Below are 15,508 nucleotides of genomic sequence, written 5' to 3' on the forward strand. Positions count from 1 at the left end.
GGATCCAGACTAAGTGCCACCATTATAATGGGGCACGGGTGTGGCAGCGCAGCAGCACACACCATTCATTGTATCTAACAAAAGGGAGGGTCCAGACCCCACGGACCCCCTCCCCTTGGCTACATCCCTGCTTGTACATATACATAAGTATTCATGTTTCACTCTCTAGTATTACAGCAAATTCCTTTCTCTTGATAACCTATTGTTTCTAATAATCAAACCCAAAAGTTGTCAAGTCATTTTCTCTTTTTTCCACAAAAAGTCTATAAGGGGTTCCATTCTTTGAGAAATGTCACTGATGACCTTTCTCTAATCAGACATGTCCATTTGTACATTTCTGTTAAATGTGGTAATTTCAGTAAGCTTCTCCATGGTAGCTAATGCTGAATTCTTTCATCTTTGTGCATACAACAATCTTGCTGACTTGATCACATACTGAAGTAATCTTCTATGAGTCTTCTCCGACTGTAAATCCAACAGTCCCAAAAGAAACAGCACATGTTTTAGTTGAATAGGAATTTTTAAAATCCATTCCATCAATGTGAATATTTGATTCCACTTTTTAAAAGCTTTTTCACATGTCTACTACATAGGATAGAATGCCCCGTTTTGTTGCTCACATTTCCAACATACATCAGAAAAACCTTTATACAACATTCTAGATAGTTTCTCTGACAATAACCTTTCCCATCTTGACCACACTCTTATGTTGCTTGGCCATGCATGTCCTCGTTTTTGTCTGTGAGATGTTGGAGGGTGCACCCTGTTAGTCTGAGCAATAATCTATACAGTAAAGTTGGGTGTGTGGGTGGGTGTTCCCAGTAACAATATTTTGTTGTGAGTAACCTTTTTGTTGTTGTTGTTATGCAATGTATTTTGAGGTAGACTGGACTTCAATGACTACTTAAGACCCATTTTCTTTATGAAAGACTGAGACACAATGGAAATTCAAGCTGCTAAAACTGATTAGTTGGTATGGATCAATACTGCTGCCTACATTTTCAGATTCTCTTTTGGGGCAGGTTAAGGTGTATCCCATCAGAATGAACACCTGCAAATCACAATTTACCGCTATACTGCTGCTGATGTTGCTTTTTGTGGTTAGCTGTTGCCTTTGTATTACAGAAACAGCTGCATGTCATAAAGCAGTTACAGACCTTAGGTTGTAACCTATTGCCTGCACTTCACTTTGCAGAGGAATGGGAAGACAGAAAGCATTGTTCATTCATCCTGATTCAGAAATATGAGCAGCATTACATTGTGAAATCAATGAAGCAATATAATTAGTATTACACAGTTAGGTTCTGTCATGTTTCTTTCTCTTACGTGCTGTTTATTTTTTTTAAATGGAATGTGTGTAGGGGGAGTCAAAATTTTTACTATCTGAACCATTTATCTAATGCAATTTCCACCCAAAAATGTGCTGTCTTCTGCTAGGGGTGTACAAATGTCAGATGTTGCAGGGTCATATTACCTCCCTCCTCCCAAAACTCAATGAGGCACACTACTCTTTCTACCACCACCCACATCTATGATTTATTTTTTACTCATTTCTTTTGAGGGGGGGGAACCTTCTAACTTGTTTCCTGTTTTTTTTAAAAAAAAAGGCCCTTCATAAATCAATAGCAATAGCAATAGCAAGTACATTTCTATATAGCTTATCAGTGCACTTAAGTACTCCCTAAGTAGTTTACAAAGTGTAAGCTAATTGCCCCCAACAAGCTGGGTACTCATTTTAGTGACTTCAGAAAGATGCCAGACTGAGTCAACCCTGAGCCCCTGGCTGAGCAAATAGAGGGGCAAAGAAAAATAAACATGGTGAAATGCTCTACAGCTCCATTAATGGGAGGAATTTGAGGGCCCTTTAGAGGTTCAAAATGGCCTTAGGGAGGCATAAAAAGCCTATGAGACTTCCTAAAGGTGGAAAGTACAAATGCCGCAAAATTTTAAAACATCAGCACTATGAAGACTGCTACACTGTAGTGCCCTTATTCATGGAAATCCAAATTAATGTTAGATCCTGGTGATTAATGTCATCGGTAAAAAGTCTTTTTGTTCTTGTAAGTGCATAGCCAGAGACCATAACAGTTCCGAATCGTTAAGTACAGAGGGTACATCTGAAAATACTGGTCTTGTATTCAGAAACTTTGTGTTGCATTCTAACTTCAATTCTTAAGTTTCCAAGATGCAATAAATGGAGTGGAAATCATAGACTTTACTGGAAATCCACACCTGTCACCCAACTGCCAAACATTCTTACATTTTCCTAATAATTTTGGCTGGCATTCAGTATTGCAGTTACAGATTCATAACATAGCATTAAAAATCTGTAACTGCTCTGTATTGAATAAAACTACATAGTCTTACTTTCGGACCACATAAATGCCATCCCAGCCCACCTTAACAGCCAGCAGCCAGATTGGGTGAAGGAGAATCACTCAGCTTCTGGTTGGGGTCGGCAGAGGATGACATTTCTGCCACCATCACCCCCTTGCTAGTGAGCAAGACTTTAATAAACAGGACTCCTGTCTCAAATCCTTGTTGCACCCTTGCTTGGTGTCTTTGAAGGTGGGTTCATAAGGTGGAATGTGGTGTGGGTCGGTCAGGCCAGGAGATGTTACACATATTTAGTCAAATAGACAATGTAGAATTAAAGCATTGCTAATTAATTGTTGAAACTGTTTTCTGCAACTGTAATTCTTTAAGCGGTCTTAACTATATATCATAGCATTCAAGTAAGCAAAAAATGTCAGTTTTCAAACCATATATTAATCAATCTGTCTTACATTTACATAAAGATGCATGAGTGTCAAAAAATTGTTTTCCATCTATTGAGAAATGACTGAGCAATATTTAGATTCCCCATAAGTCTGTTATGAGTCCCACATGCTCTTTAGCAGGATTGCCATATTCTTGTTCGTCAAATCTGAATATCTATTATGCAAATTATTCAGATTTGCATTCTAATTATGCACATTATTATTAGTCACATTAATTGCTGCATTTTTTTCTTTCACTATATTTCAAATCTCATATCATTTATTTACAGTTACACTGAGCTGAAAAGAACACTATAGAGTAATATTTAAACTTTAAAGTACTGGTTTTGGAACAGAGGTAGCTGTGTTCAATTCTCTGCTTGGTCATGGAAGTAACCATGTAACTATTGGCCACCTCTACTTCTCAACAAACCTACTTTACAAGATTGCTGTGGGAATTAAGAGGGAGGGGGAAAACGTGTAAAGTGGACACATACATTCCTAGTGCACTACAGATAAACGGACAACAATAATCTTTAAATTTGTCATGCATAGACACTTGTAGAGGTATTCTCATCAGGTCACTATTTTTAACCATTCATGGTAAATGTACAGATTCACAAAAACCTACAGATTCATAAAAATACCATTGTGAACCCTTGAGAGTGACTGCCACTCACAGAGCAAGATTCAAAAGAAACAGAAGGGGGAAAACATGGTCTGATTTTCTTCAGAGATACAGAATAAATGTTTTATTATAACTGGAAAACAGGCTATTTTAACTGTCTTTTTCCTATTAGTTTTCTCATAAAAATGTATATGCTAACTAGCTCATCTCTGCTAGGGTCATCATTCTCCCATCCAATTATTTTGTTACTGGCAGTTCAGGTAATGATAAACTTTTGTATGGTTTTTTTTTTTTTTTCATTTTCACTCCACAGCTCACAGTGTACCACTCACTTGCTTCTTACACTCGCACCACTATCTCTCACACATGAAACTCCCAGGAGGATTTGTTTCTGGCAGGAAAAATTGACAAAAGAGTGTCTCCACATTTTGCCCAATATCTTGCCTTCTACAAGGTCTAGAGTGTTGTTGTTGTTTTTTTTGGGGGGGGGGGTTTAAAGAAAAGAAAAAGTTTGAAATCCAGGCAAAATAATGATCCAAATGGGCACCAAACTAGTAAAACTCAGCAATCCAGGAAGCATGGCAACCCTAAACTATGGTAGCTTTTACCTTACAAATGACCATATGTGATTATACACCAAGATCTTTGGAGTGAAACTCTCCATTAAAACAGTATATTTTATTATTTATTTTATTAAAATAATTATACCCCACCCTATATGAAAGATCTCAAGGCAACCTACAAAAAGCTTTAAAACAAGTTACACAATTTATAACAGTAAAATAATTAAATAAGCTAAAAACATATTAACCTGCAGTAATAAGTTAAAAGCAGATTTTAAAGATTTAGCAATTTTTTTAAACTATGTACACTGTATCTGGGATGAGATAATGAGACCCCAAGGTTTTGATGCCTAGTTATATTCAATAATCCTTTTGTGCCAGCAATTGTAGTTGCACAGTTGTACAAGGGCTTATACAGCCAATCACATGAGCATTTTTCACAAATATTCGTGCAATAAAATAGCATTGGATGCTATGCTTGAACTAACTCTGAAACTGGGCAAGTGCAAGCAATGACATAATTGGATACAGGATCAGGATAAGAAATCTGAAGTCTTCTGGTTGTTAACGAATTCCTCCTCCTGTTATCCATCATCATCTAATGGCTGGGAATGATGCAAACTGAAGGGCTTCTGCTTTCACAGTCCAATTATATGTCTATATTCTAACAGTCTTCTACAATAGCTGGGAGAATGGTGCTCAACAGATGATTAGCACCTTTACATACAAATAATAATGGAAGGACGAAAGCAGACCGCAGACGTCTAATTCTCAGGATGGGAAACAGTTTTCACAAATTTTTAGAGTATTATTGCTGCCTCAATAGACTTGCAACAAATTTCATATTTCATATTGCAGCAAAAGGTCAGCTTTAATACCTTCGGTCTCGATGATCTGGGGTGTTACAAAAATAGAAGGCACTCTACAAATTTAGTGCACAATTACTGTTTTTCAGTTATTTTTCACCCCCAAATTTGCTTTGGACAGCTTTTCATACAATTGGACAAATATTCCAAGGAAGATTCTATGCTATTCAGATCTGTGTGGGTATCACTAGAGGCCATAAATATGGAGCATTGAGAAAATCATTAAATGAAATATGAATAACATTTTAATAGCTTCACAGTGGACAAAACCCAACAGCTGTAGATTTACCCATCACTGTAGCCTAGTGCCGGGGAAAGCTGGCACCTATCATATTTCTGTTAAAGTCACAGTCATCATGGTGTGAGAAGGGGGGCAGAGACAAAAGATAATCCTAGATTCCAGTCCTCATTTTACAGGAGGTAAATCTGTCTGGAAGAATTAATTCAACTGTAGGACCAAAGGTTAGAACACAGTCTTTTGTTGCCTACACAGTAGTGACTATGGGAAAACCTGTTTGACAGTGGAACAAACTCCCTCAGAGTGTAGTGGAGTCTCCCTCATTGGAGGTCTTTAAACAGAAGCTGGATGGCCATCTGTCGGGGATGCTTTGATTTGGATTTCCTGCATAGCAGGGGGTTGGACTGGATGGCCCTTGTGGTCTCTTTCAACTCTATTATTCTATGATTCTAACCTGTCATAAGAATCTTATGAACTCAATTCAGTTGGTAGACAACTAGAGTAGACCCACTGAATCAACAGGAACCTGCTAAATCAAATTATACATAAATTCCATTGATAGCCTGTCTTTTCACACTATACATTTATATACATTCCACTATATCTGTCATAGCAAAGTCCTATGGAATCTGGGAAACTGTAGTTGTGTGAGGCACTAGAGCTTTCTGACTGAGAATTGTGAATACCTCTTCTAAACTGAAAATATATAAATTCTAAAAACCAAAAGTTAATTTTGCCATTTTATATAAGGGACATCATTTTACTATACCATTGGATTCAATGGGGCTTGAGCAACCACCAATTGTAATATCCACAGGGGGTCCTGTAACCAAACACCAGCAGATACCAAGGACCCACTGTAGTCTATTAAGGTCATTAAATCCTTTTCACACATAATTCTGTCAAACCCTGGTGGCACAGTGGTTAAATGACTGTACTGCACCCATTCACTCACAAACCATAAGGTTGCGAGTTCAATACCAGCAAAAGGGCTCAAACTCGACTCAGGCTTGCATCCTTCCCAGGTCGCTAAAATGAGTACCCAGATTGTTGGGGGCAATTAGCTTACACTTTGTAAACCACTTAGGAAGTGCTTAAGTGTACTGATAAGCAGTATAGAAATGTACATGCTATTGCTATTGCTATCCATGCTATATTGTGCCTCTGATTTCTTTTTTTCTGACTAAGGAATTTCAATTTTCCCCTGTTGAAATTCATTTTGTTAGTTTCAGCCTAATTCTTCCATGTGTTCAGGACATCCTAAGTAACCGATAACTCGTAAAAAACAAAATCATTATGTTTGCAGCCGGGTCTTCCATATATTATTTTGCTTGTTGCTTTACTTCAGTACACACAAACACACACATTCAAATGGACCTGTGTACACATACATTTATGATTTTCAAGGTTCTTGGTGACATGAATTTGTGGGTTACATTTCCTTGTGATATGCATGCCATGTGCACATAGCACCTTAGCGAGTGATCAATTTTATCTTGCTAATTCGTTTCTGCCAGGGAGATCAGATTATGAAAGGTTAAACCATTAGACAAATGCTAATGCACCCTCATGCCTGGAGCTTGTCCAACAGAACCTGCAGCAGCTGTCAGCCTAATTAAGCCAGATGTTTGTTAAGTATAAATGGACCTCCCAAGAGGAACAATAACAGACTTCAGATCCTTAGAGAGCTTAAACTACCAGAGGGTATAATGTTTCTAAAGATCACATCACTCCACCCTTCCATCACTCCACCCTTTTCCACTCATTAGTACCATCTTGATTATTCTCTATTGATACCCAGTTTTAGAGGGTGGGGGAAGACAGGGAAATGTTTTTTTTCTTCTTGTCAGTCTAGAAAAGAGCAGCCCTAGCATTCATTTTCAGATGATCTGTTCAGTCATGACATTTGATCATTGAGCTCTCTCTGTTTGTGTCATGCTTCACTTCAGCTATGTAGCTCATTGTAGGGGGGGGAATGACATTTAAGTGATGCCAACTTTGCCACCACCAAAGCTTTAAAGGATCTATGTGACTCGTAAAGTTAGTAAAAGGAATCTTAACAAGCCTTTCTTTTTAAAAAATAAAAATATATATTAACAGCCAAGGAAAAGCCGCAGAACAGAGAAATACAATGTTCAGGAATTAGGAACATGTCCAAGAAGGCAAAATTACACTAGTATTGCTACCACTAAATATTTAAAAGCTTTATATCATTACAGGAAATAATGAATGAAAGCACATATATTTATATTTCTATAACATCAGCCAGTAACCTTTATCACTCAACATCACATAGAAATCCTTTAAACTACACTGGGGACCAATCAATGCTCCCTATGGCATATTCACCACATTTTGCCCCCAGCCATTTTAGCCCCAGTAGAAGCCTCCCCCCCCCCAAGATATTACCTAAAAATAGATCTTTGGGGTCACATCCTCTTTGGAAAAGATCTCTCCTGCGCCTAGAATAGTTGAGGGTGCAAGAACCACAGCCAAGATTTTTGCACACACCCCCCCCCAAAAAAAGATTTCTGCACCAAATGAATATTCACTCAAAATCAGTGTGAAATACTACACTTGATCTTAGCCAAAAGGCCAAGAAGCGAAATCAGTGTGAAATAAATATAACTGACTAGCATCCTGTTCGGTAATTATGAAGTCATAAGACTGCCTTACAGCATTGATACTAACTTTTATGGTCATTACACACACAATGACCAAATGTTATTTGTTACACAATGTTAAATGTTACACAGTGACCAAAGGTCCCCCCAAAACCAACCATTTCAGCAGTGAAAACCCCCAACACATCTATTTCCATGTTGCTGGAGAACAGGGGGATGAACATTATGCTAATTGTATCATACCTAGCTATAAGAAGAGAGCTGGAGGCATGCTCACTCATCCTCCTGTTCTTGAGCAACACAAGAAATGGTTGTGTGCAAGGTGGGTAGGCAGGAAGTCTGCCCTGCTGAAATGGTATTTTTTGTGCAGCGAGATGTAGGAGACAGCTACATCAGGAGACATAGCTACATCCTCCAATGCAGTATATTGGCCAATCATCCACGACAATGCTATTAAAGGTGCATTGTAACCTTAGAGTCCGTTACAGTTGTGGTTCAGGATGTCTGACACTGCACATGGGCAGATTCAAAAGCTGTCCTTCCCCCCCAAAAAAACAATGCTAATAAAACCTATCTATGGCGCGTTATAGACGGGCCTTTAATACGCCCCTGTCACATGTTAGGGGTTGGCCGAGGACCTAGCGTCCATATGGCCTCACCCCTAACACGTGACAGGGGCATAAAGATGGCGGCACCCTATACACACGGGCGCCACCATCTTTATGTGCTGGACGCGTTGCGTCCGCACGTGTTGCCCCACAAATGACACCGCAAATGTGCCCCTTGCACTTTGCGGCACCTCTTCTGGGGCCTGAGAAGGAGCGCGATTTCCGCGCTCCTTCTCGGCAGCGTCCGGAAGCCACGCCGTTTAAAGGCTGCGGCTCCCGGATGGTGCAAGCAGCGGTGGCAGCAGACCACCGCAATCCGGCGGTCTGTAACGCGCCAAAGAGAAGATGGGATGAGATCTGTATTTGTAATGACTGCCTAAGAAAGATATTTTGGGATCGTGATATATAGTTTGATGAAAATGTTGACCCAGTGTATGACTGCTTTTGCTATTAAGAGAAAGATAAAGATAAATTTCCTGGTGGGCATCATTGGAAAGGAGGTGAAAAGAAAGCTGCTACTAGTGTAATGTCTTCATAGAAATCTATGGCATGACCACATTTGGAATACTGCATACAGGTTATTGCACCTATATATATTTTAAAAGTAGATATTGTAGTGATACCAAACATACAGAAGAGGAAAATGAATAGGGGATTGAGGCAATGGTCCTAGGTTATAACATTTGAGATGGTTCAGAATAGAAAAGAAACAAGCAAGTTTGTTTATATATATAAACAAACACTGGGGATGATGAGGAGAAAATAAATAAGGAGAAGCTTTTCTCAGTTTCAGTACTAGAACCTGCAATTATACATTGAGGGTAAATGATGATGGATTCAGGATAGAGGAAAGAGTACTTTTTTGCACAGACAAGAATTCATTACAGAGACACAAAATTCATTGTCGAAGGTTTTGACTACATGGGAATGCAGTTGTAGTGATGTCCAGCTGGCAAGATTCCCATTTAGGGAACTGACTGGTCACTGTGTGAACATAATGTTGGACTACATGGGCCTTTTTTCTGACCTAACACAGTTGACCTTTGAGATTCCTTCCAGCTGTATAATTCTGTTTTTGTGTTCTTAAAAAAATATGTTATGTATCTTAGAAGAGGAGTGTGATGTAAATATTTAGTGTTGCAACTTCGACAGTTCTTCTGATTGCTTTATGAAGGTCTACCTCCCCCAAATTAATGTTTGCTGAAAGGATTGCACTGCAACTCTCATCATCCTGAGTCAGCATGCTCAAAGGATGTATAGCCTTCCAGATATTTTAATTACTTTTTTGCCATGCTGTTTAGAGATTAGGAGAATTAGAGGGAGAAGACAAATGCAGAAATAAAGCAGTTTGATACCACTTTAAGTGTCATGACTCAATGCTATGGGATTCTGGGACATGTAGTTTTGTGGGTTGTTTTTTTTAACCTTCTCTGTCAGAGAGCTTTGGTGGCACACAAACTAGAAATTCCAGGCTTCCATAGCATTGAGCCATGGCAGTTAAAGTGGTATCAAACTGCTTTATTTGTTTATTTAGTTCAGAGTATAAGAACCTAGCTAGTTCAAACCAAAAGCCTATATAGCTTAAAATTTGGTTTCTGCAGAGCATACTCACCAAAAATGCACAGATAAAAACTAGGAAACGTGTGGCCAAGTGACATCAGAGTGTGGTGATGATGGAAAAAGTTGTTAATGAGGGAGAAGACACAAGCTAAGAGAGGCTGCAGCAGTTTGCTTTTGCATAAGCCTAATGGGAAGAACTCCTCTCCTCTTACTGATGGGAAAAACTAGAAACTGGATGAGAATCAGGAAGGAAGGAGTAACACTGGGAACCTGAGCAAGTGGCCCAAGCTCTTCCACTTCAGATGACAAGTAATCTTCAACTGCCCTTATTCTGCATATAATACGTGTGCTGTACCACTGAGCTAGAGCTGTTCAGCTACAAAGAACTGAACTGTATGAACATACTCATAGTCAGCCTCAAAGCATATAGATCCAGCTTAAGAACTGAACACTAAACAGATTTATTATTATTATTATTATTATTATTATTATTATTATTATTTATGGTATTTATACCCCGCCCTTCAGCCCTAAAGGCTCTCAGAGCGGCTTACAATTATTATTTTAATTAGACGGTTCCCTGCCCTCAGCCTTACAATCTAGAAAGACACGACACAAAAGGAGAAGGGAATGGTGGTGGGAAAGGGGATCAGGTCCAGCAGTTCTTCTCTCCCTCTGAGGCCTGGACCAAGGCAGACAGACTACAGGGAGGGCTCTTCTCAATCAAGGCTGGGCCCGATGGAATTGGGCCTGTCTTTTTCACTCCCTCCAGGCCAGAAGATGACAGTTGGAAAGAGGGAGGGCTCTTCCTCTTCAGGCCCGATGGCGTTGGGCCTGTCCTTTCACTCCCTCCAGTCCAGAAGATGACAGTTGGAAAGAGGGAGGGGAGGGCTCTTCCTCTTCAGGCCCGATGGTGTTGGGTCTGTCCTTTCGCTCCCTCCCAGGCCAGAAGATGATAGTTGGCAAGGAGGGAGGGCTCTTCTTCTTCAGAAAAATTAAAGAAAAATTCCACCCAAATCTTATGTTTAGATGTTTGACTGTATGACAAAATTTACAGAGCTTTTATTATTGAAACTTCCAAATAAAGGGAAAAGCTACAAGCACCTGGTCTTGAGCCCTGGTGGCGCAGTATTAAATGACAATACTGCCGCCACTCATTCACAGCCACTAGGTTGTGAGTTCAATCCCAGCCAGGGGCTCAAGGTCGACTCAGCCTGGAGTCCTTTCAAAGTCACTAAAATAAGTACCCAGCTTGTTGGGGGCAATTGGCTTACACACTGTAAACTGTGTTGTGAATGCTTAGGTAAGTGTATAGAAGTGTACTTGCTATTGCTATGAGGAAAGGCACAAGAAATTCCAGGGAAGAGTAAAGCTGCATCTCCTTTAGGTGTCCTACTATATTTCAGGTTAGGCAATGGAATCCTAACCCCTGCTGAAGACCAGCAGAGAGAGAATAATAAAGGAATTGATCAACAGACATGACTTTTACTGCAAAGGTAACTCATCCATGCCAAAGGTCCATTCTATGCTGATGGAAAATTCCTTGGGTGTATGTCTTGGGTGTTAAGATGAGAGCCAGTGTGATGTAGTGGTTTGAGCATTGGACTATAACTCTGGAGATCAGGGTTTGATTCCTCGTTTGGCCATGGAAACTTATTGTGTGATCTTGAGTAAGTCAAATTCTCTTGGCCTCAGAAAACCCATGACAGGGTTGCCTTAGTGTTACCATAAGTCAGAAATGACTTGAAGGCACACAACAACAATGCAACAAAGTCTGGGGTGAGCAACTGCATGGAAGTAACGACTCAGTTCCGTCAACTGTCCTGTGGGCTGTACAGCTTTGACAGTATCCAAAAATACCTCATTTTTGGTCAAGGGCTCTGTTGATGGAGATCATGATGACAATAATGATTTTCTTACTCATTGAGCTACATTTTGTTTTAATTTATTGTTGTTAGCCACCTTGAAGTCTTTTTGAACAAAGACTGAAGATACAAGGAGGACCAAGCCTCAATACTGTGTGGACTGCATTACTGTATGCACTCCAGACACAGCTATTTCATTGCACTCTAGATTTCTCTTGGAAAATGACTTAGAAACTTCAGCTAGTGCTGAAGTCCTTGTAGGGCTTACACTTCACCAACTAGATGGCCAAATCATGTCATTCCAGTTCTCTAGCAGCTATACTGGTTGCCAGTGCACTTCCAATTCAAAGTTCTGGTTTCTGAATAGTTTGGACTACGTAAAGGACCTCTCACACCCTGATGAACCAACCTACCCATGTTTTCGGATAATAATGAGAGGTCCTATGTGCTCTCTCACAATTAAGAGCTATAAAGTTGGCAGGTCACTAGAGACAGGGCTTTTCCAGGGGTGTTGTTGCTGTTGTGTGCCTTCAAGTCATTTTTGTGTTGTTATGGCAACACTATGGAAAACCTATCACAGGATTTTCTATGCAAGATTTGTTAAGAGGTGGTTTGCTACTGCCTTCCTCTGAAACTGAGAACTTTATTGCACCACATTCTCCAGGCAGGGATGAGAATGGAATGGCAGGGGCCAGGAATGAATGGGGGATGAGTGGGGGACACATTTTACTGTACACTGAAGACACTCACTTGTTCCATTCCCCATCTATCCTCCCCCTTCTCTGGGGAAGGATTGGGAGCAGAAGAGAGGGGAACAGAACGAGTGAGGGACTTGTGTGTGTGGTAAAATGCGTCCCCCACTCTTTCTGTTCCCTGCCAGGCTCCTTTTGTCCTGTTCTCATCCCTGCCTGGAGCCCTATGTGATAAAGTTCTGAGAGAGTGAGGATTTCCCAAAGCTTCCCAGATGGTTTCCATGGCCAAGCAGGGATTTTAATCCTGGTGTCCTTGGAGTCATAGATTAACAATCAAACCACCATACCACACTGGCTCTGGCCCCTATTCTAAAGAACCCTCTCCAAAGTGAAGCCCTGTTCAGACTTTTCAAAACCAAGTTGGATCAACATGTGAAGAGGGGAGTTCTCTAACTCTGCTACCTCAGTATTATGGGGGAGATGGTGAATCTGAACAGGAAAGCGTCCAAACTGCCAAACATTTGGAAGAGACAGAGGATTGGGCTACTGTAATCCCATCAACATTAATTGGCTCAAAATGCTTTGTAAATTAGTAACTGGGACTGAAGATATAACTAACTCCATCTTTTGATGTTCAGAAGATGTATATATATTTTTTAAATTACTTGTTGTCTTTGGCTAATTCAAACAGTTTTTATTTTATGTTTTTGTTATATATTATGTTCTTCTTGTTTCAAGTTATAGATTTGACCTTTTGATTATGTTGCTATTATATTTGTTTAAAACCTGCCTATGATTTTATTAACTTGTTATATTGAGAGATAATTAATCTGCTTTAGGAAGACTGATGCCACAAATCTGACCTTCAAAAATGCTCCAGTTATAAAATTAGTTTGGGGATTTGGCACAAGAGCTGTTAAAACAGAGAAATGTCACATGTGCCTATGTTCTATTTCTCTTTCTTTAAAATCATTTTGAAAGTAAAGCATAGCTGGCATCTTAACATTCTCCAGCCCATTTTAAGGCAGAGTAATGTCTGGGGGACTACTGTATTTTATAAAATTTCTCCAGAGGAAGGAGAAATATTTGAACAGTTTCTTGGGGAGAGATATTATCATTAATAGCTACTGAAGTAAAGCTCCTTTTCCTTTCCTTTCCTTTCCTTCCTCTTTTTCTATAATTTTTAAACTGTGTATTTTAAATGATGCATTTTAAATGTGGATTGTTTTAATATGTGTATATCTTGTCCTTTTCAATTGTATGTATGTCCTTTTAAATTGATGTGTATTTTAACTAATGTGTTTTAACTGATGTGGTATGTTTGTTAATTGTTGTTGTCCCCCACCTTGATGCATGGGGAGAGATGAATAAGAAATTATTATTATTATTATTATCATCATCATCATCATCATCATCATCATCATCATCATCTCAGTTTTTATTTTTCCTTTTCTAGTCTGCAAGTGACAAGAGTAACAACTATGTTGGCTGATTACTGGCTGGCCACCATTTTGCTTCCTCTAAAAAATTTTTGATGTAGCAAAGTTCTGAACATTAGTTAGCAATGATGACTATGGCATCCTTCACACAAAAATATCAGGAGTGGTTCCTTTTTCTATTGAGATGAGAAAAAACACAATCTCAGAAAGTTCCTTAGGGGGCAAATGTCATTTGACATTTCATCTCTCAATTTAAGACACCAATTTTATTTTTAAATTATCTTTAAAGCCAGTCCTGGAGATTTTAACTGCACCTGTCCAATACCATGCTCATGATGGCAGTTTGGAGGGATTTGCGCCAAACCTTCCTGAGTCAAGACAGAATGCCTTTCATATTTCTCTTTCAAGCCCCATTAAACAGGATCTCAAAAATGTCTTCGTATTTACATTTGCTGAACCTTCTGGAAAATTTCACAAATGCAGGAAAGAAGGAGGGTGAACAAGTGGGCTCAGTCAGAACACAATGGAGTTTATCAAACAGGATGGGAAGGCTCTCAATTTTGAAAGTGAAGATAGAGAAGTCAATTCGAAAATTCATGCAATTACGTGATTACTTATCACACCTTAAATTTGCTGTAATGGCCTTCCCGAACGCAACCCAGATTCTGTGCAAAGTAAGCCATCACATCGGTGGGTTCTTAATTGCAAAATGGCACCCTTGTGCATGCTCAGTGAGACTCCAGGTGATTGGAGCATACCATATTTAGGCGAGTGAGAGAGAGGAACCAAGGAACCTCACAATTTACAAAAGAGGTTGGAGGGTGGGACAGGAAGAATAGTTGAAAGAACATGCACTATTCACATTAAAGTGAGCATATATTCTCTCTTGTCACGTTAAAATGTGAATATAATGGTTATCCAATAGCTCCCGGTCCATGCCTCTTAATTAACAGGCAGCAGCCCCTCCTCAGCAATGCTGAAGGACAAGCGGGAGCAAAATTGAAGTGGAATTGCAGCATGGCTTCATGGGAACCCCCCCCCTTCCAGATTGGGAGGGGAACCAGGACCAAAGGAGATATGCACATCACAGCAAACAACAGCGCGCTGGGTGCAAAGTTGCCTAGGAATAAGGTTTGTGACTTCAATAGTTCACTGAATTTACTTAACTGTGGATTGACGCGTGATTGCATTCGGAGTGCCAGCGATCGTGTGTGGTAACCTTTCATGCAATAACATGAATACACATGCTTGCATTCAGGATGACACTGGATTATACTTCCAATTTCAGTTGTGTGATATCCTCCTATGTTAACTTTAGGAAGGTGAAACTGTCTCCAAGCAAGAGATGAACCTGCTTGAACCTTTTGCCTTTTCACACAGCATCATCATAAGAATCATCCCAGCATGGCAGCTTACCAGAAATGTGTGTTGCTATAGTTCAGTCAGGTACAAGGAGGCTGACTTTGTCTGGTATTTTAATGCTTGGCTGCGTCAAATCAGATGTCATTCCAGAGATATGACTATGACTCAGCTGAATGTGGAATAATGAGTCTAACCCAGTCTTCCCCAATGTGATGCCCTCCAGATGGGTTAGGGATGTAATGAATGCTTCATGTTTTCTCATTCTTCAGATAGAAGAGTTTGTACATGAGTGGTTTTACATTTA

At 39.7% G+C, this 15,508-nt stretch overlaps 1 pseudogene; it reads right to left on the reverse strand.

The window, feature by feature from the left end:
• Positions 1–7,498: 7,498 nt before the first annotated feature.
• LOC121927413 lies at positions 7,499–7,661 on the reverse strand (annotated as a pseudogene).
• Positions 7,662–15,508: the final 7,847 nt, after the last annotated feature.

This window comes from Sceloporus undulatus, chromosome 3, assembly GCF_019175285.1.
Source record: "Sceloporus undulatus isolate JIND9_A2432 ecotype Alabama chromosome 3, SceUnd_v1.1, whole genome shotgun sequence".
NCBI classification, from domain to species: Eukaryota; Metazoa; Chordata; class Lepidosauria; order Squamata; family Phrynosomatidae; genus Sceloporus; species Sceloporus undulatus.